This window comes from Solenopsis invicta, chromosome 8 (genome assembly GCF_016802725.1).
Source record: "Solenopsis invicta isolate M01_SB chromosome 8, UNIL_Sinv_3.0, whole genome shotgun sequence".
NCBI classification, from domain to species: domain Eukaryota; kingdom Metazoa; phylum Arthropoda; class Insecta; order Hymenoptera; family Formicidae; genus Solenopsis; species Solenopsis invicta.
The window spans coordinates 7230290-7250843 of record NC_052671.1 but is presented as its reverse complement, the minus strand read 5'-3'; the positions used below and the strand labels follow the sequence as shown (position 1 = coordinate 7250843).

Genomic DNA, 20554 nt, shown 5'->3' with positions numbered 1-20554 from the left:
AGCTGTTTCACGGAGACGCCGAGCGTCTGCATGTAGCGACGCCTCAGCTTCATTTGAACGGACGGGGAACCGCCAGGTTGCCGTCGGCGTGCCGGAAACAACCACTGACCACTGACGACCGGCCTCGTCGAGCTGACATAAACGCACCACCACCGATGCGGACACTCTCGCCCGCCGTGACGATATTCACGAACAACAGTTCCTTTCGCTCCTGTCGCCGACAAATCCTGGCGTTGATGTCGAATCAACCGAATCACACCGAACACTTGTAATTATACTTTCTATTCGTCGGCACCCCGGAAAACGGAACAGACGGCGTGGCGCGACGTTTCAGAGCCGTCGGCCAGATGAATCGCGCGCGCTTTCGCGAGAAGTAACACTGCTCGCGGTTCCCGTAGTGCCGCCTCTGGTCCACCAGTCCACCACCGACGACGACGACGATGACGACGACGACGACGACGACGACGATCGATCGGCGGGGCCCGTTAGGAGGAAGCGACCCCGTTCCCACTTAATTCGATTGTATCCGGTGCTCCGCGCTCCGCCAGCGATCCCACTTGACCATAAGCGTTACGGTCGTTTAACGGCCTGCGTCTAATGGGAGCAGCATAGCAGCGCGACTCCGCCGTCGTGTTATCCCCTTCCCTGCCTGCCTGCCTGCCTGCCTGCCTGCCTGCCTGCCGTATATCGCTGCGTGAAGAGGGGAGGAAAGAGGAGGAAGTTTCTCTCTCTCTCTCTCTCTCTCTCCCTCCGACCGGCCGACCGTCGTCGCGCGCGATCCCCTGTCGTCGTCCCCCGTTGCAGCGAGATTCCCTCGTAGAGAGATTCCCAGAGATTTCCGGGAGAGAGAGGAAGAGAGGCGCGAGTCACACAAGCACACACACACACACACTCCGTGTCGTGCACTACTCTCTCTCGTTCAGTCAGTATTATCGGAAAGTCGGCTGCTCCGGCGTGTGCGCGCGCGCCGTCTCGCAGACGTTGAATGACGTCGAGATATATAGCCGGCAGCAGTGGCAGCGGTCTAGACGACTTCGACCTTGACTCCCGAAATCATCTCGCGCGCTCGCCGCGTCGCCGTCGCGTCGTCGTACTTGCGTCTCGTCTGCGCTGCTCGTCGTCGCGCCCAGTCGCGATGATCTATCAATCTTCCCATCGGAGATCTCTCCTCTGTCACCCCCGCCTCCCCCCCGCTGCCCCGAGATCCACGAGTCGCGTATCAAGGATCTTTGCCCTCGTAACGTGAATTCGTCTCACGGTCGGAAAAGCAGAGAGTCGAAGAGAGGAATGGAACGGGGAGAGAAAGAGAGAGATATATATAAGCAAAAGCAAGAGGGACAGGCCGTTGGCCGAGTTCCCGCCGCCGCGCCGTGCAGATGAGAAACGTCAGTGTGCGTCGTTGCGAAAGACGTGTGTTGTGCACCGTGTCGGCGCGGTTGGCGTCGCCCGCTGGGGTATATGTGCGTGTCACGCGAAGCTCCGTGCTCGCGCCGCTCGCTTGACGGCGTATTCTCGGTTCGACGTACTATTGCTCTCCGCCCGACGGCGACGACGACGATGATGATGATGACGACGACGACGTCGACAACGGCGGCACGCGGTAACGACCCGCTGGTCGGTCCGGACGGAACGGAAGAGGGTAAGGACGTGTTGTCCTCCGCCGCCGGACAACGTGTCTTTCGGCGCGGTCGCCTCCGCGCGCGACAATCGGAACGAAGAGAGGACGGTGGTGTTTTCTTCGTGTCGCGGCGACGGCGGCGGCGGCGGCGGCGGCGGCGACGACGGCGGCGGCGGCGGCGACGACGCTCGTCGACACAACACCCGACGCATTCCAGGTTCAGCGGCAGACTGAACGCGTCCGGTGTCTGTCAGGCCGCAGCACCGTCGACTCCGCACTCCGCCGCGCCGCGCCACCCTTCCACCGTTGCCGCCCCTCCACCGCCCCTCCATTTACTCCGAAGCCGCAGAACGTTTCCCCTTCGGCTCCCACCGCACACCATCGCTGTATCCACCGCCACCACCACCACCACCACCGCCGCCGCCGCCGCCGCCGCCGCCGCCGCCGCCGCCGCCGGTACGCAGTGGCCCATTTACGTCCTCCCTTCTCCTCTCGCTCCTCTTCTCCCTGAATGCCGTGCCGCGCCGAGCTGCGTCGCGTCTCGTCTCGTCACCCCGCAGGACGAGGAGAGCCAGTCGAGTCTCACCACACCATGCGCTATTTCTCTCTCTTTCTCTTGCACTTTCTCTCCTCGTCTCGCTCGCTCCCACGCGTCCGCCACGCTACCAGACGCCGCGTCGTACGTGTATGTGTGTGCGTGTGTGTGTGTATCGCGGGTGCTGATCCACCGGCTGATTAGCCCGGCGTGTCGTCGCACGACGCAAAAATCATCCGCGTTCCGCGCGCTCGCTCGCCCGGCGAACGCTCATTCTCCTCCCCCTTTCTCCGCGCTCGGTCGATCCTCGGGCGCGCGCTACGCATCCGAGGAAGCCTCTCGTCGGCTGGCTGCCGATTAAGACACGCCGCACCGATAATAATTGGTTTAACTCTTTTGAAAAAATTAACGCCCGAGACGAAGAGAAGCAAGGGGCCAAAACCTCCTTCGGGCGACACACTTTTTTTGCGTAGACGCTGTATATAGCTTTGATTATGATTGATTCCTCGATCGAATTCTATGGACCCGAATAATACGACTTGAAAACTAAGCCGGCGATACCGGTGTACCTGTTGCATTTAGTCTTTTACTATAAGAAACGTTTATTTTCATTGACACTTTCGTGACTTCAAAACTAATCGAGACTAATATAGGTTAGCAAACGTTTGCGATTCAATAAATTCTAGATCTAGACGTACCATCTAGACATGTAATTTCATCTCGGGCCAATTCTCGTCTGACTGTGAATTCGATAATCGGATTCATGAATATAAATTTCTGTCGTAGTCGGTAAAACGCATCGGCGAGCGCCGGAAACAACGGAAACACTCGTTGTAACGTCATTCCACAGGCGAAATCGGTTATATTTCACCGCATAAATAGCACAGCGAAAAAAAAAGGTGGACGAACAAAGTGCCGAAGGCGGGTCAAACGGAAAATCGACTCAATGCGAGCGTTTAAGTGCGCGTAATTCGCGCGAGTTAGTCATAACAACGGAGCATTACAATCGATCCTGTTAATTCGCGCGCGCATCGCATCGCATCGCATCGCATCGCATCGCATCGCATCGCGCTCAGTGGAGGATGAAATTACGCTTGAAATTATATCGGCTCGTTATTTCGGTCCCCACCGGCGTCGATCGATCGATACTGCTTCAGTTCAAGATTAATGCGTCGTAGATCGAGTTACTCGATTAATCCGCGCATGGAACGTCCATACGACCGCTCCGTTCTTAAATATTGCATTCTCGTATTATGCAGCGAGCGATGCATTCGTTTCGATTTAACGGGCAATCGCGCCACCGACAATTCGCAAGACCAAAATTTTGGAAAATGAATATTAGCGATTTCAGACGTTAAGTATTTTTCAATTTAAAGTAAAATGTATAATGGAAATTTAAAAAAAAATCACAATCCATCTTGAATATTTAATCAAACGCACACAGCGATTCAGAGTCATTATTCATCCGTCGTAAACTTTTAAATACAATCTAATTAATGAGATTTATCTCCTCTGAGAGAGTTCTCATGAAAGAAATAGCATCATTCATTATGTCAGATCATTATATCACAATGACGTTTATCCTTTATATTTGTTCTTCATTCAAATTTAAGAGTGAATAGTGATTCTAGGAACTCCAGATTATTTCACGAACAATCTGCATATAGCTCTCCAATAAAAATTTAGTTTTCTTTTCTCTTCTAAATATTAAATATATTTTTATAATTAAACATCTCATATGAAAAGTTTCAAAATAAGACACTATAAATGTAAAAACCATTTCGTTCAGGAAGTTTAATTCATAATCTATTTTTAATGCAAATTAAGGATGTTTCCACTATACAATACGAATTAAAAGTTATCAAAATTAAAAAATTGAAAATTTCTTTAAATTTATTCTTTTTTTCCTAGTCAAATTTGGTCGCAAATGCCCGAATTTTAACTAAGCTGCAAAGAAAAAAACAATAAAAAATGATTTATAATGTGGTTTTTGCAGAGAAAATTACTATATTTTGTTGCAATTTTAAATAAATCACTTTTAAACGAGTAAGTGGATGTAAATGAATTTTTTTAACGAATATTTATTAGTTTTATTGGTACATATAAAAATTTTGATTTAGTAGATAATGCTACTTTCCTATCATATTTGCAATTAAGTATTGCAAAACGCATTCTTGCATAAGAATCAAGAGTAAACAAAAAATTAAATAACTTTTAAATCAAATAAATTGTGCGTAAATTTTGCACACAGATACTCAAACGTAATACTAGAATATTCTATATATTATGAAATTTTTATAGTTTCTTTTAAGATATGACTCATACATCCTTAAATCGTCTTTTGTTTCTTTAATTTTATCTCGCTTTATTTTTCGCTAAAATAATATTATCAAATTTACATAGAATACGTTATTGAGAGAAAAATCTTTTCGTGAAATCTATGAAGAATATCTGTATATTTCGAGTGCCTCGATCGCCGCGAGTGAACTAGGGGAAGACGAACAGTAATAACGAAATCATCGGGGTCAACCCATTTTTGTGGGCGTTGATTTCCGCGTGCGTTCTATTAGTTCTATTAGTCGCCTATTGTGACGCAATCGGACGACCTCGTTCTCCAACTAGTAAAAAGAACGCGGCTACGGCTGGCGAACGGTCGATACCCCCGGACGGAATTTCGACATTGTCCCCGACACGGGCTCTCTACGCGAGAGTAGAGTGAGTGCGTGCACGCATGGCACGCACGCGATACACACGGATGCGTGCGTACACGCATGCCGGTTGAGACACTATAGACGCCGCGCCGATCATCCCCGATCGGCCCTATCGTCGTTTCGCAACGAGGAAAAGACAGACGGTCTGTCTGTCGGTCTCACCGACGACTTCTCGCACCCGCGCACCCGTGAGACCGAGCTGGCGAGCGCACGGCGGCGGCGGCGGCGGCGGCAGTCCGGACGACCGACGCGAGTATGAGAAAGAGAAAGTAGAAGGAGAGAAAGCCGAGGGTGAAGAGGGACGGGGGGGAGAGGACGGCCGGTAATGGCGGTGACGCCGGTCGAGATACGATGAGGGACGAAAAACAGCGAGGGAGAGAAAGGGACCGAAAGAGAGGAGGAAGAGAAACACGACCGGATAAAGCGCGAGAGGCGTAGGGGGAGAAGGAGCAAAAGAGACGAAAACGAAAGAAAGGTGAGCTCCTGGCCGTGCGCGCGCTCGCGCGCTCGAGCGCACGGACGCGCAAGAGGCAACCCTTCGCGTCCCGGCTGTCCGGTCGTCGTCGTCATCGTCGGTCAAGTCGCACCTTAAGGGGCACCCAGCGGCGACGTCGTTGAACGAATGGAGGGCCACCTTTCAGGTGGCCCTCTCTCACCGACCTCGCTCACCTCCTCGCAGCGGCCAAGGTCGCTCGTCGTCGGCGAACCGTCTGTCTCCGACGTTTGTTCGTTCGTCGGCGGTCCCGACGTCTGTACGCGCGCGCTGCGCGTGGCACAGTCATACGAGAAAAAAGAGAGAGAGAGAGAGAGGCGGGACGATGGCAAGAGCATCTTGCCTCCCTCGACGTCTCTCGGGCTTATTTACCAAGCGACGTGCAGACGCCCGGCTGTTACGAGACGATCGGCGCGGCACAGACTCGTCATCGCCGCCGCCGCCGCCGCCGCCGCCGCCGCTGCCGCCGCCGCCGCCGCCGCCGCCACCGCCGCCGCCGCCACCGCCGCCGCCGCCGTTCGTCGTCGTCGCCGCAGCCGGTGTTTGTGCGCTCGCGGCACGCTCGCGGAATTCCGACGTCGTTGTTTACCAGCCCGAATTAACCGCTTCATATACGCCCGGCGATATAACGCGTATAATTAACTCCACGTCGCTCATCTCGTCTCGAGCGTTTCGCGCCAAGCCGACGGGGCCAGACCGAGAGGCCGTCCTTCGTCGTCCACGTGGAAGTTTGCGATGAAAATTCCCACGCTGCGAAATTTTCGTAATCGAAGATGACGCGTTCCGGTAAAGCTTCTGTTGGAAAAAGAGAGAGAGAGAGAGAGAGAGAACGTCTTCAACGCGCTATTATAATTCGAAATACAGCAATAGTCTTGTTCTTTTTAATTCAACTTCTTGCATTGCTCGCCTTTCCTCTTCCCATTGGAGAGAGGGAGAGAAAAGATGACGCATCAACTGAAGCGTCTACGGAACGAGTGTTATAAAAACAAGGCTCATGCTCTCGACTGATGTGTAGACGAAACTCTTTTATTTTGCGCGATACTACTCTCTCGTGCTACTCGCGGAATGCGAGATTTTATAGTTGTACCTTGTACGACAACGATGAGTCGCGCGGGTGCGAGACGAAGTGTGCCGTCAAGCGCAGACGGCGCGTGCACAACATTGCGCTTTTCCTCCGATTCACGTACGACCTAACGACGATGACGACGACGACGACAACGGCGGCGACGGCGACGGCGGCGGCGGCAGTCTCCTATTCAGGCTTTATCGCCGGCGCGTGCCTGCGGGCGACGTGACGTTGCGCGTGTGTGAACGCTGCTTAACACACCGGGCCGAGACGTTGTGTATCTGGCCGTGCGCGCGGAGACGACTGCTCCGGGAGTATATGTGTGTGTGTGTGTGTGTGTGTGTGTGTGTGTGTGTGTGTGTGTGTGTGTGTACGAGTGCATGCGCGCGCCGTCTAGACGGAAGGTTGTTGGGACCGAAGGCGAGGGTTTGGCGGGGGTGGGAGGAAAGACAACGGCGCGGCGGCGAAGGGACCGACGGTGAGGAACGGCGTTGCTCGTCGTCGGCGGAGGTGGAAAAAGGCCAGGGAGGGCAGGCGAGACGGGAGATAGTGGGGAAGCATGATAACCGGCTATCACCGGGGTGATCATCCAACGCGCGACTCCGCGAACCGACTGCGGCCGCGACCGAGTCCTGGCTACGCCAACTACCGATGACACCTTGTTTGCTACCATTCCTTCCCGAGGGTGTTTCTCGCGCAGCAAAATAAAGACTGACTTTCATTAAATTTCTCTATGACAATCGTATCAGTGTTTGTTTGCGCGGAGCAAGGACTATCGGACGTACGTACGACAATCTGCAGTCAATCATTGCTCAGCGATGAGCATGCACTTTCTAAAAGTGCATCTATCCAATTAATGAGCTTCACCCATGATGATGCCATAGAAGAATCTCATTAAGTAAAACATCAGGTTAAGTTAACCAGGTAATGAAAACTTGGACCTTACTCGATAAAGTTCCAATTTTCTTTTGGGATCACAAATTTGATTATGTAATACTTAAACGTAGGGAGAGATAGAGAGAAAGAGAGAGAGAGAGAGAGAACGTTCGATTTGGCCACGTGCCCCACTAGCTGTTCTCGATACTAGGAGGTTTTCACAGAAGTTGATACAACTTCTCTAGGCTCCGACAGCTGCCGGTGCGAGTGGTGGTTACCTTCTGAAGGGCTCGCTTCGCAGTCGGTTGGCCACCCCTGAGCTATCATATCTCAGGGTCGTCGGTGCGGGTCCTCCGTTCCCTCTCCGACGATCTTTCCCCTTCCACCGTGCAGCCGCTTTCCTCGTCGCACTCTCGCACGCCGTTTTCTCGTCCCTGCGCCGCGCGCGGCGTAACCTCTGCCTCCACCATCCCGCCGCCGCCGCCGCCACCGCCGCCGCCATCGCCACCGCCGGTATCGCCACCTCCAAAACCGTAACCACGGACATTCGCGCCCATAGCGAGGATCCGCGCATTTGCGTTTCTCTCCCCCCGCGTACGATATCTTCCTCCATGCGAAGATCAAGTTAATATATAATATATATTATAAGTTTGTCAAAATAACTGTTAAAAATAAAGTCAGAGTTCTGTTGCGACAAAATACAATAATATTCCCATGTATAAAGTAAAAACACAATAAAGTTCAGTGTAACAGTAGAGCTGGTGTTTCGATAAAATACTCAAATTATTTTGAAGAAAATAGCATTGCAATGTGATAAATAATTCTCAAGGGGGGAGGCATAGTATAAACAAAATTTAATTAGGCTGTAGAATAAAACACTGTTTACAGAAAGAGTCCTATTTAAATATAAAATAATCAGTTGGATATGCTATCCTCGCCACGCGGACTGAGTGTGGCACTAACCATCCACCTCCACCGCATCGCCACCACCACCACCACCACCTCCACCTTCGTTTCCACTACTGCTCCGTGACTTCTTCCCTCCACCCTTTCGATCTCATCTCCCTCAAAGCCCTTCTCCTCGCTCTTCTCCTTCCCGTCCTCGTCTACTCTTTCTCCTTATTTTCTCTCTCTCTCTCTCTCGTTCTTTTTCTCTTTCTCCCGCGTTCTGTCGTTCCTCGCTGCTCCTCTTCCTCCTTATCCTCCGCACGGCGCGGCGCGGCGCGACGACGACCAGACGAGCGCGATAACTCTTCTTCTATTCGCCTCTCCAGCGCTTCTCTTTTTGGTCCTCTTCCGATTACGCTCTTTTTGCTCTTATCTGCCCTTCGTGAAGACTTCGACGCGTTATCGGCGAAGGGGAAGCAAGCGCTCATTGCAGCTTCAATCAGGAGCGATGCACTCGAGAGAGGCGCGTCAACTCGTCGCAGCCGTTCGTTGATTCGAACGTAGGGGATGCGATAAAGAATTCATAACCTTCTTCTCCTTCCTTTTTTTCCTCTCCCGACGCGTTTTACATTTTGCGTCCTTCGAACTGCGGATTTAAATTTGCTACTTTTCAACGAAAAAAATATCCGCGAAATACTCCAATTTCTTCAATTCCGAAACGTGATCGAAATGAGAACATAAACGCGCATGTGCGTATGTACGTGCGTGTGCGTGTGTGTTTTGCTTCGAAGCAAATAATACACTTCTAAGCGAAATATTCTGATGATCTAATGATCTTTCGAGCGGACTCAGATTCGCCCGGGTTATTTTCTGCCGAAGCGTTTTGCGAAACAGATTCTGTTGGGCGATTCACGAAATATTTGAGATTTCTTGGCGAAAATGCGCATCGCACAACCGCGTATTATAATCATTTTTGGCAATGTACCGTTAATGTTGGCGTACACTTTCGTATTGGCCATCGCAAAACCGTCGCTACCCGCCCCGCCGACCCTATCCGCGACGCGACGTGTCGCGTTGTCACGAATAATTGAAGATGATTTACCGCAATGCACCGCGCGAATATCAACGTGTGTTGGTGCGTAATGCGAAGCGCGATTTTATAAAATCATTTCGCAGTCTCGAACTCATAACGCATGAAAAGCGCGGACAAATGTGAATTTCATACAAATGATATTCGAACTGACCGGTGCAAATTTGTAAACTTTGTAATTTTAATGTTCCAAATATAACCACTGACCGTTCATAATCAACTTTCTCACGTACGAATACATTTTTTATTCCTGATAATCCTCAATAAAACTTCAAACTAATTATTCTCACAATTTGTTTACCACGATTATTTACTTACATTGAAAAAAAGAGCCTGGTAACGAACTACGAAATTATAAGTAATGCCAATTGAATATACGATTGATACATCCAAAAAAATATAATTTTAATTCTCTAAATATTTTAATATAAACAGCTGTAATATTTAGATAACATTATTTTTTATTACATTAAATGTTCAATTAGCATTATTTTGCATTATTTAATTAGCATTACAATCCACATTTGATATCTATTCTCAAGTTCATTTGTGTAAGTAGAATTATCTCTTAGATCAGTTTTTTTTTTCGATACAAATCCTTCACGCCTGTTTGACCATGTAGTTACAATAATACAATCTATAATTTACATTTTGATTAGGTTTAATTCAAAATGTCATTGCTTTTTGATCAATAGCCGTCTCGTATAAAAATGCAGGAAGTTGATTATTCGAACGCTCAGTGGCAAATGTGTATAAATTTGTTATTCTGCCGCCTTTAATGGAAATCATTTTTCGATCGAGAAACAAGCCAGATATGACTGAAACGTGGCTTTCAACACGTCGATTCGCGACAGTGATTTCGTGACGTGCGCATTCTGCCATTTTCGCCGAAAATGTGATAAAATGATAAATAAAGCGACAATTTAAGATTATTAGAATAATTTACATTAGTTATAACCAGAGATAAATAGAGATACGTGACATCGATGTAATTAAAAATAATCATCATAAATAAGTATAATTACGTTAAACGCATAAAGCAGCTATTACAAAATTATGCTGGTAATTACATTTTTTTTTGCGCTTGCAACGATAAACGGATTTCGCGTTTGAAGATATTTCACATTGTACAAAGTTACGACGTGTAAACTAAAAGAAATAATCTTACTACTCGAGTGCCGTAAATGGTGCCGCGTAATAATACCGTACGTTTTCATCATGATAATTAAGTTTTAATGATTCGACGCTTAACATATCCGGGACACATTCCCGCGCTGAATCGAAGCCAAAGTTCTAAAGTCGCGGTACCGTTTGCCAGCAGCACGTGGCAGAACGAACGTCGTCGTTGTACTCAATTCCGTATTGGCGATCGGCAGTCCGCGAACACTCCAAGCATTACGGTAAACAAACGTGCGATGAGCGCGAGCGAGAGTGGTCACGCGCGCGGCTGCTCGTGGCGCAATCGTGTCGATGTTAATTAACGATGCATTAGACGCGCGCGAGTAAACGAGTTACACGCGGCTAAGAACCGCCGTTGTCATCGTCATCGCCGTCGTCGTCGTCGTAGTCGTCGTCGTTGTCGTGGGTCGTCGAGAGGAAAAACGTAAACAGATAAATTGCGTATACGCGCACACGGCCGGGACTTTGATAACGTATTACGTTTCCTGCGAGTCTTGTTTTGGCGAAATCCCCCCGCGCTTATCGGATGCGTCTCTAATAATATCATTAATTACTTCGATAAAACGGCGATCGCGACCGCGCGGCGTACCGACGCGACGCCGAGGGTAAGAGGCGCGGAGCTCGAGGCACGATGATTTATTTAATCGCACGACAGTCCGACACAGAGCGAGAAAGCACGATAAGAACTTAATGGAAACGATAATTCCCGACGGATACGTGCCACGAATGGTGCGTGCGGCAAACGCGTGAGTCCGGGATTTAATCTCTTCCCAGAAAACAACCGCGGAAGCGTAATCATTTGGCGATTAAACGCGTGCCAAAGTGCGCGAAGTCGAGGATACCGGGGCGACGTCGCGTATTTTCGCCCGCGGATTACGCTAATCTGTCTCACTTGTGAAACATCGGATAGGAACTGTCTGTCTATCTGCCTGCCTGCCTGCCTGCCTGCGCCTGCCTTCTGCTTTCGAACACCTCGTGATTTATTAAAGGCGGGTGGGTGACCCCGCGATAATCGGAAGAATTCACCGCTTATTCGTGCCCCGTCAAAAGCCGACGCGTCAAAACCGATTATAGTCGCCACCGGCGACTACGAATATGACGGGAGTGACGCAAGATAGGGATGATAGCATCTCAGATGTTTAGACTAGTAAGTTGATATTGAAAAATCTGTCGCAAGACCGGGGTACTTTTTTCCATATTTTTGTAAAGCCTCGAACCAGATATCTCACATAGAGAGATATGATAAAGACAGAGAGAGAAAGAGAGATCATTTTTTCACTATTATAGATAAATGACACAGACGAAAGTCTTGTGAAACGGCAAAAATAATTGACTTAAAAATAACTGACTCAAGTTCGCGAGACTTGAGATTAAAAAATGTTTAATTAATTTTACTTTCGATCCAATGATGTATTTATCTACAAACTAAATATTTTTTTTTTCTTTCAATAAAATGTAGTAGATAGTGCTTACTATACACCTAGAGAAAAGTTATGTTTAAATTGATGAAATTGTTTCTTTAACTTGATTTTTCTTAAACTGAAGTGAAAATACTTTTGAGGAAAATAAATATTTGATTTCGCGACGAGAAATGACGTCATTAGCCTTTTTTTAAAGTAAATAAATTATTTGTTTAATTTAAATAAATAATTTTTTAATTCGTAGAAAGTACTGACAGAAATGTAAGAAATAATTTAAGTCTTTCGGTTTAAAAAAAATATATTTTTTTTTATTTAAATAAAGATTTGCGTTTCACAGCCAAACTATTTCTTTAATTCTAATAAAAGGAAGAAATTTTTTTTCAAATAAGAAAAAAAAGCTCTTTTTTCAATGCACAAATTTCTTTAAATCAAAGAAATTTTTTTTACTTGAAGAAACTTTTTTCTGGTCTATAAAAGTCGAGGAGGTATCTCAATAAGCTGAATACTGCGATTTTTATTTGATATCCTACCAACAGTTTCTTATAACGAATAGCTATCAGATTATAACCAGATAATATGATAGTTTTATAAATATATCTTATTTCATCGATGTTGGCAGAAATATCAAATCATTTCAAATTTAGATTATTAAATAAATCCGACATGGATTGTTCATGTAAATACTCACGAATTATTATTATAAAAATATAACTGAACAATTATTACGAAAATATTATAAAGTAACTTGTGATATTTACTTTATTATTATATTCTTCAAAGTCCAAATTTCACATTTATTAGATTTTTTTTTATTTTAGCCTATTATGTTGTTCGTACATTCACTCACATGTCTTGAAATATTAAAACTATTGACGCTCGATTGTAACTTCTTTTAAATTTAAATTACATGAATACATCAAGTAGTTTATTCAATAATCTATTTTGAAATAATGATAATTTAATATCGCTGCCGTCAATGAAACAAAACATATTTATAAAACTATTATATCATTGAATCATAATCTGATTACTGTCTGTTATAAAAAGTGGTCTGTTGGTAAGATATGAAATAAAAACGCGCAATACTCAGCTATTATTAATACCACCTCGAAGCAAAAGAAGGCAGGCGAGGCGAGGCAGGCGAAGAAGAGGGAAAGAGGAATCGGTCGCGGCGGGAATCCGGCAATCGCCGTTTATTTTTCACCGGGTAAGGATTAAAAGCGCGGACTCGTCGGTTGACAGATCAGCTCGCTCAATCGATCAGATTACGGGCGATCGTTTCAGTGCGGTGTGTGCGAAATCTAAGCCGAGACGATGAAGCGATTATTTTCGGAGCGCGCGAAGGAGCGCAAGGACGATCGAAGGAAGGCGCAGCGACCGACCGGCCGGGCCGGGCACGGCGCGGTGCGGCGCGGCGCGGCGCGGCGCGGCGCGGCGCGGCGACCGGCCGGTGTCTCTCTTGCATTCCTGCTCTCCCTTTTTCTCCTCGGCCGATCTTCCGCAGGGTGACCGACCTCGACGTCGCGCCTGCCGACGTCGCGGTCAGGCCGCCAATGAGAGAGAGACAGAGAGAAGGAAAGAGGATCGGGGACCACGTCAACGGCCGGTTTTTTGCCGAGTCGGCGCGAGCTGCGAACGTTTCAGCCACGTTGTTGATAACGCGTGCGTGCGTGCGCGAGCGCGCGTAATCGGGATACCGATCCGACGGACGGGCGCGATCGCGTAGCCGCGACGTAACGCGAATCTTCCCCCTCGTGTTATTGCCCCGTGACGATGGCGCCTAAGAGGGGAATCGAACTCGACTGGGACGTTCAGTTTCAGAAAATGCACAGTAGTACTTTACGATGGTCACACCCGAGTATTCGTGACACGTAAAATCAAATAATTTACATGTTCCATTCGTAATTTATGATACTACCTTGTAAACACTTATACCTTTCGCTTTACACGAAAAGGTTGCTATTAATAAAATAAATATCAATTCTTGCGTCTCTAAAATTTTTTTTAGAGAAAAATCAATACAACATACTTTCTAAAAAAAGATATATAATATTTAACGACTTTTGAACCTCGATAAATTATGGAGATCATCTTAATTATTCCAATAAAATTGAAAATTTAACTATTATACTCTGAGAGGAAAAAAAATTCATAAATTTTAATAAATGTTTGCTCAAATAGTACTAATAAAATATTTATTTACGGTACATAAACATTTAATCCATAAGAAAAAATGATACTTAAATTAGTGGTTCTTGTATTAAATAAATATACCTTTATTAAATATTTCATTAATACTTTTCGAATAAATATTTATTAAAATTTAGCAATTTTTCCCCGAGTGAATATATTTTTTAGAAAAGTGTTGTATCGATCTCTCTTAAAAAAAAAAAAAAAAAGAAAATCCAACGCCAAGAATTGGTATTTATTTTGTTAGTGCCAATCTTTTCGTGCAAAACGAAAGACATAAAAACTTACAGGTTATAAGCTTAAAAAGTTTATAAAAGCTTTCCCTTATTCTTAAAAGGTTTTCTCTTTTATAAGGCACACGTCCCTCCTTGCAATATACATACGCATTCAATTCCGCACTCAAACTCTCTTTTTACGACAAGCCGAATTTTTCGCAGACTACTGCGCAGACTAAGCTCATCTTTTATGTATACCAGTAAGATGATGCCGCTGTAAAAAGATTTCCCCCATATCGTCGAGGGTTCGAACCCGCCGATCAAGCCCCGGGATCGAGTAGCGTGGCGCGCAACGTGACGTTCACGGGAGGGAAAATGGTCTTTCTATCTTGCGATACAACGGATGGCGAACGCGTCCGCGACGGGTACGTCGGCGTTAACGAGCTAGAAAACTAGCAGAGATTTGCCCGCGAGCGGATTACGGTCACGTCTCGCGGACGGTAATAATAACGTGTAATAATGCTATCGCGCGATCCGATTATATCGCGACGTAAGGACGTGGTTATCTGGAAGCGCGCGGCCGCGTAACCAGCCCCGTATGTACGCGCGCGGTTACGGTAAAGTCGTGCCGGTTGTTAAACAGCGTAATAATAGGTTGCACACACTCTCTCTCTCTCTTTCTCTCTGGAGCCAGTTATCAATTTTATAATACATATAGTCGTGGATTTTATCTAAAAAAAAAAAAGGAAGGAAATTCCAGGTACATACCGCATTGCTTACGCATTCGCACGAGATCGCGTTCACGTACATCCTATTTGCGTTACGTACTCGCGTACATGGGGGAAAAAAACGGTTTTGCCGAAGCATCGAAAAATTTAGCTGGATACGCATCTGGTAACTCTCTCTCCTAATTATTCTAATGATCCAATAAAATTATTTTCACATTTGTGTCTAGCTAAATTTTTGGGTACTTCAGCAAAATCGTGTACGCGTACGTATATAGACTCTCCTACTTTGACAAGATAACAATTCAAGGATTGCTTACAGAGAGATGTCTAATGCAGGGAATTGATCACTTATTAACTCTTTCGATCCCGGATTCTATTTGAATTCTAATTAAATTTGAAAAAAAAAATTGCTTTCTCTATTTATTATTGTTCTTAATAGTGATGGTACCTGATTTTTTTTCATACTTTTTCCATCAACGATTTTGTGAAGATATTAAAATATTATCGCTGTTGTTTAAATATCGATTAGTTTGACGTCTGGATGGCTCTGAAGATTGTTGCCTCGGGGCACCGACAGGTGCGAAAGAGTGTTAAAAGGAGAAATCGATTCCAAATTGGGAGCGCCAAAAGATGTATAGGTGAAGGGTGACTCGGTGATTTCTGGAATACCTTGTATATTGATTTGCGTGTTGCGATACCGGTTATTAAATATTCCGAATGTTATAGCCGCGCGTGTAAGCACGGAAATTGTAGTTGCCGTCGCGGCTCGGATCCCGCCGGCCGATTAAGTGCGCGCCGTTGCTCGTTTTCATAATGACAATACGGCCGGATAACGAGAGAGAGCGAGAGAGCGAGAGAGAGAGAGAGAGAGAAAGCGCGAGATGAATCAACCGTCGAGACGATCGCCGCCCCTTCCGGCGCGAATGAGTCCGCGTAAAAGCGGGGACTTAAACTCATCGTCTCGAACATGCATAACAGCTTAACGTTTAATCTTTTAACTCTTATCTCCTAACCGTTTACGGATCGGTGGTTAGCAGCAATAAACAGATTTTTGAGGAAGAATTCCGCTCGCAATGGGCGCGGCGGCGTATGGTAGGTATAACCAGATCACTCTGCGTGCCGCCAGTATAATCTTTCGCCTTTCCGTCTACCACTCGAAGAGAGCCACTCGTAACGTGCACACGTGACAGTTAACACACATATGGCATATTTTAATGTTTACCAATTTAAAATCTAATCTATAGAAGATTCAACGTCTGGTATCGCGCTTGTGCACACATTCGTTTAAACGCTAAATATAAACTCGAGTGCGATGTGTTGGGATTTATCGGTCTAATTAAGTCTAATATGAGGATTGCATTCAATGTCAGCACGAGAGAAGAGGATCAGACAGCCGCATTTGGCGCTAAACGCGGCATGAGAATGTGGAGACCATCGGGCGAGCGCTTGCATCATTAACCGAGTCCATTACAGATCTTCAAAATATCCATAGTACCGCGTAATCGACTGCTAGCCCAATTTAGTCTTTTAACAGAGACTTCATCAATGGATTATAATATAATGTGCTCCAATAACGCTCCGGCTTTTAACATCACGTCGGTACACATATTGTATCATTACGACTGTGAAAATCAGCTCATTGTTATCCAGGCGCATTTGATAACGCGTCGAAAACGCGAAACGACCGTTCTCTCCCGAGTGAGGCTATTTTTTTCTTTTTCTTTTTCTTTTCAAATCGTACACTCATAATCTGCGGTTTCGTCCGTCGTTACCGCGTTGGTGGCTTTCGAGTCACCACGAATTTCGCTTCTCTTCCACCTTGCGGAATTCGCGGTTGTGTCTCGGCCACGCCAGACGCGCAGATAGCGATAGACACGGACGCGAGTGGCGCCCGTTTCCTCTCCATCTCTTTTCCTCTCGTTGCAGAATATACGCGACGGTTTACGAGCGAGCGACGGGTACGACGAAGCAACGACGATGTAACTCGATGACGACTCGGGGACGACGGGTGGCCGTGCGTGTATATGGTCGTCCTGTCGTCTCGTCTCGCTGCACTGTACGCTCCGCTCCGCTTCGCCCCGCTTCTGCCCCGTTTCTGCCCCGTAGGGACGTCAATCAATGCCTTTTCAGAGGATTGCGTAATCGTCTAGACTAGCCGGTCGCCGCGCGTTTTATCGCTCTTATCGACTCGCCAAGGACGAGCTGCGCGCCGCAGTCAATGGCGATGACGAGCGCGCGCGCGCGCGCGCGACCGCGTGCGACACCGGGTATTATTACACCGTTGGAGCGCACGTAAGCGTAATCGCGTAGCTCGTGTGTCACCTTCCTAACGAAACCATCGTCCACCGCGCGATTTCGACAACGTGGAAGCGTACAGAGCGAAACGAGCTGCTGCCAGGAATGCCCACCGATAAATACTGACTATCGGTCTTTCGAGGCGATCTCCGCAATGTCCGCCGCGATAATGCGCGATAACGCGAAATAAATATAGTGGTGAGGTGACTGTCCAGCGTAAGTAGATACAAATGTACCAAATAAATCCTGAACGAACTTGCAAAGATTACAAAAAAGGGGTGAAGCAATAATATAATCGGTTAAAATGCATTGGTAATGTTACCTAACACTCTGGATGACACATGTTTCTTTTCTATTGTACAACGGCTGCTATACATTTCCGTTACGATTAGCGTATCAGCTAATGTAAATTACAATGTCATTTACTTCCAGAAATCCAGTTGTGTCGTAATAATTTATCGAAATTTGAAATTATAAATCTAATTCTCAAAATGTGAGGTATACGGAAAACAAATTTGTCACGTTTAAGTAAATATATTTATTTTCAACATAATTTCTTTGATTTAAAAAAATATTTCCCAACTTTAAAAATAAATTATTTTATACTAATTAATATTTATTTAAGTCAAGAAAAAATTATGTTAAGATAAATATATTTATTTAAACGTAAAAAATGTTTTTTCAGTGTATGAATATTTGAAGAATACGCTTTTTTTATTAATCAAAGCAAATCATTTTCAAGTACAAAGAGTTTAATTTAATTTCGAAATTTGGTTTCAATTTCTATTATACCTGAAAAATTTTTCACAACCCGTCAATGGGTCGCGACTCATACTTTGGGAATCCCCGTCCTAAAAGCTACGGTACTACTTCTACACGTAGACGCTGAACCTTATACCCAGCTAGTTACGTCTGAGGTAGTCCAGAGAGAGGCATCATCTCAGTAACACAAGGGAAATCATCACGCGTCCTAACGAGCACCTTTTCACGAATGTATGGAATTTTTCATATTTTTTTAGGTATTCTCTGTACGTCGCGCTCGTCGTACAGAGACGCGATTGCGGGTGACTCATGAAATATTCCGAAAGTCTCATCATCCATATTTCACAACTTTATCGTCAGCGAACTAATCGTATATATTTGAATGAGTAGCAGTTGCTGCATTAACTACGCTAATGCATGCATATTTTTGCATGCGATATATATTAAAATGCAGGGATTGGAAGTAACGAGTTACTTGTAACGGCGTTACTGTTACAGTTACTTTTTTTTTGGTAACGCATTAATAACGGTAACGAATTTAATAGTTACTTTTATCGTTACTTTTTAATTTATAATATAATTTTTAATCTTTATTATTCAATCAATATTCATAGTTTGTTGTTATATTATATTTAAGATCGTTTTGAAGAATAGTTGTCAAATAAACCAATCCCAGAATTGTATTAGCATAAAATCGAACTTTACAGATGTCAACTTTTGTTAAAAGTAAATAGTATAGTATATTAATACCGATAAAAATGTAATACTATATAAAGTAAAACATTTTCATGGTTTAATTTTTACATTACATTACAAAGTAAACCTTCAAACAAAAGTCAAACCTTTTTGTAACGTAATTATTTAACTTCCTATTTAAAATATCAAAAAAATGTGTATGTAATTTATATTTAACAAATTCTATATGAATCTTATTCAGAAAATCCTATATAATTTTTGTAGTTTTATTTACTGTAAGAACTGTAGGTTTAGAATTATATAAAAATTTTTAAACATAATCTAATTTTATTTTAAAATTAAAAAAGTAACGACAAAATAACGAATCGTTACTATTTACGTAACGGTGACGGTAAGGAGTTACTTTTGAGAGTTAATAACGAGTAACGGTAACTAGTTACTTTTTTGATTCGGTAACGAGTAACGATAACGAGTTACTTTTAAAAAGTAACTTTCCATTTCCTGTTAAAATGTAGGATATGCAATTCGAGCCGCATTATTTTTTAACAACCAGATTCGACTATTCCGAAATCGGAAATTCTTTCTTCTGCAAAAATATTCTGCGAGAAAATTATCATTTATCGCGGCGTCAAAATTTATAATTCCTACGTACCTCGGAGGGTTTTTATAACCAAACCTCAATTTTAAAACCCCGCCAAAGTAAAATGCATCCAGTCGTAAAATATGATCTCGTTTATTTTCTCACCTAATCAGATACGGGTCCCTTTGCCCCGACATTCTTTCGCGGAGCAAAAATCGATTCCAATCTCGTAAAAGAATCGAGAATCGTAAAAAAATAATGCGATAAAAGTGGAACACCTTGCATGGTACAACAGCGATAAATCGTAAAATTTTCTGATACGGAGAGGGAGCTATTTTCTTCCACTAAAAATATTCCCCCTTGCGAGAACGACCGAAGGCATGCCCGTAAATAAAAGGTCCGGTATTCCTGCGGCTAACGAGGATTCCTGCCGGACCCGTCCGCCGGCTGGGACGAGAACGCGACAGGTCGTCCTACGAGGCTGTTTCGGGCCTTGTATGCAAATCCCTAACTCGTCCTGTTTACTATTTTCGCTCGTGCCAAGTGTGAGAGAGAGAGAGAGAGAGAGAGAGAGAGAGAGAGAGAGAGAGAGAGAGACAGACGAGGACGAAGACGCAGACGAGGACGAGGACGAGGACGAGGACGAAGACGGCGAGGAGAACGACGACGTAGACGACGACGATCACGACGGCAGTGGCGACGATGGTGTCAAATGCGAGCGCTACGGTGTCGTCGAAAAGGCCAGCGGGGACAACGGGGGAGGCCGAGGTTAAGACCCGGTTACCGTGGCTTTCGGGTCGCGGCCTCGCTCGGGGACTGGGACGAGGCTGTTTGGGGCCCGCTCCATAAAAGAAGTCACGGTCGTGGGCGCCGCCGCGTAAGACGACAGCGGATGGCGAGAAGTGTCGTCTCGTCCGCATCAATTCTAACCAGTCTCTCCTTCCCCTCCCGCCAACATTGTCACCATCGTCTTTTTAACTCGCAATGTCCTTCCCGCCGTCCTATACGAATTCCTCCTGTTTTCAAGCGGATTCGCTATTTTCGACGAGAGAACGAGTCATCCGCGCCGTTCGTCGTTTATCGTTCCGTATCAAAAACGCTTAGGATCGTTGCGGCGTTCGTTCGTTCGTTAGAGAACTATCCGCACGTAATAGCAGTCGAAACGTAGACAATTAGTATCAATGCGAGAGATCTGAATTACGGCCGCTAAC

At 45.4% G+C, this 20554-nt stretch overlaps 2 protein-coding genes across 3 annotated transcripts in view; one reads left to right on the top strand and one right to left on the bottom strand.

Annotated features, from left to right (window-relative positions):
- The window catches only part of LOC105197173, a 173800-nt gene that overhangs the window by 57719 nt on the left and 95527 nt on the right, over positions 1–20554 (top strand). The gene's annotated exons all lie outside the window — the stretch shown is intronic.
- The window catches only part of LOC105197156, a 91739-nt gene that overhangs the window by 34142 nt on the left and 37043 nt on the right, over positions 1–20554 (bottom strand). The gene's annotated exons all lie outside the window — the stretch shown is intronic.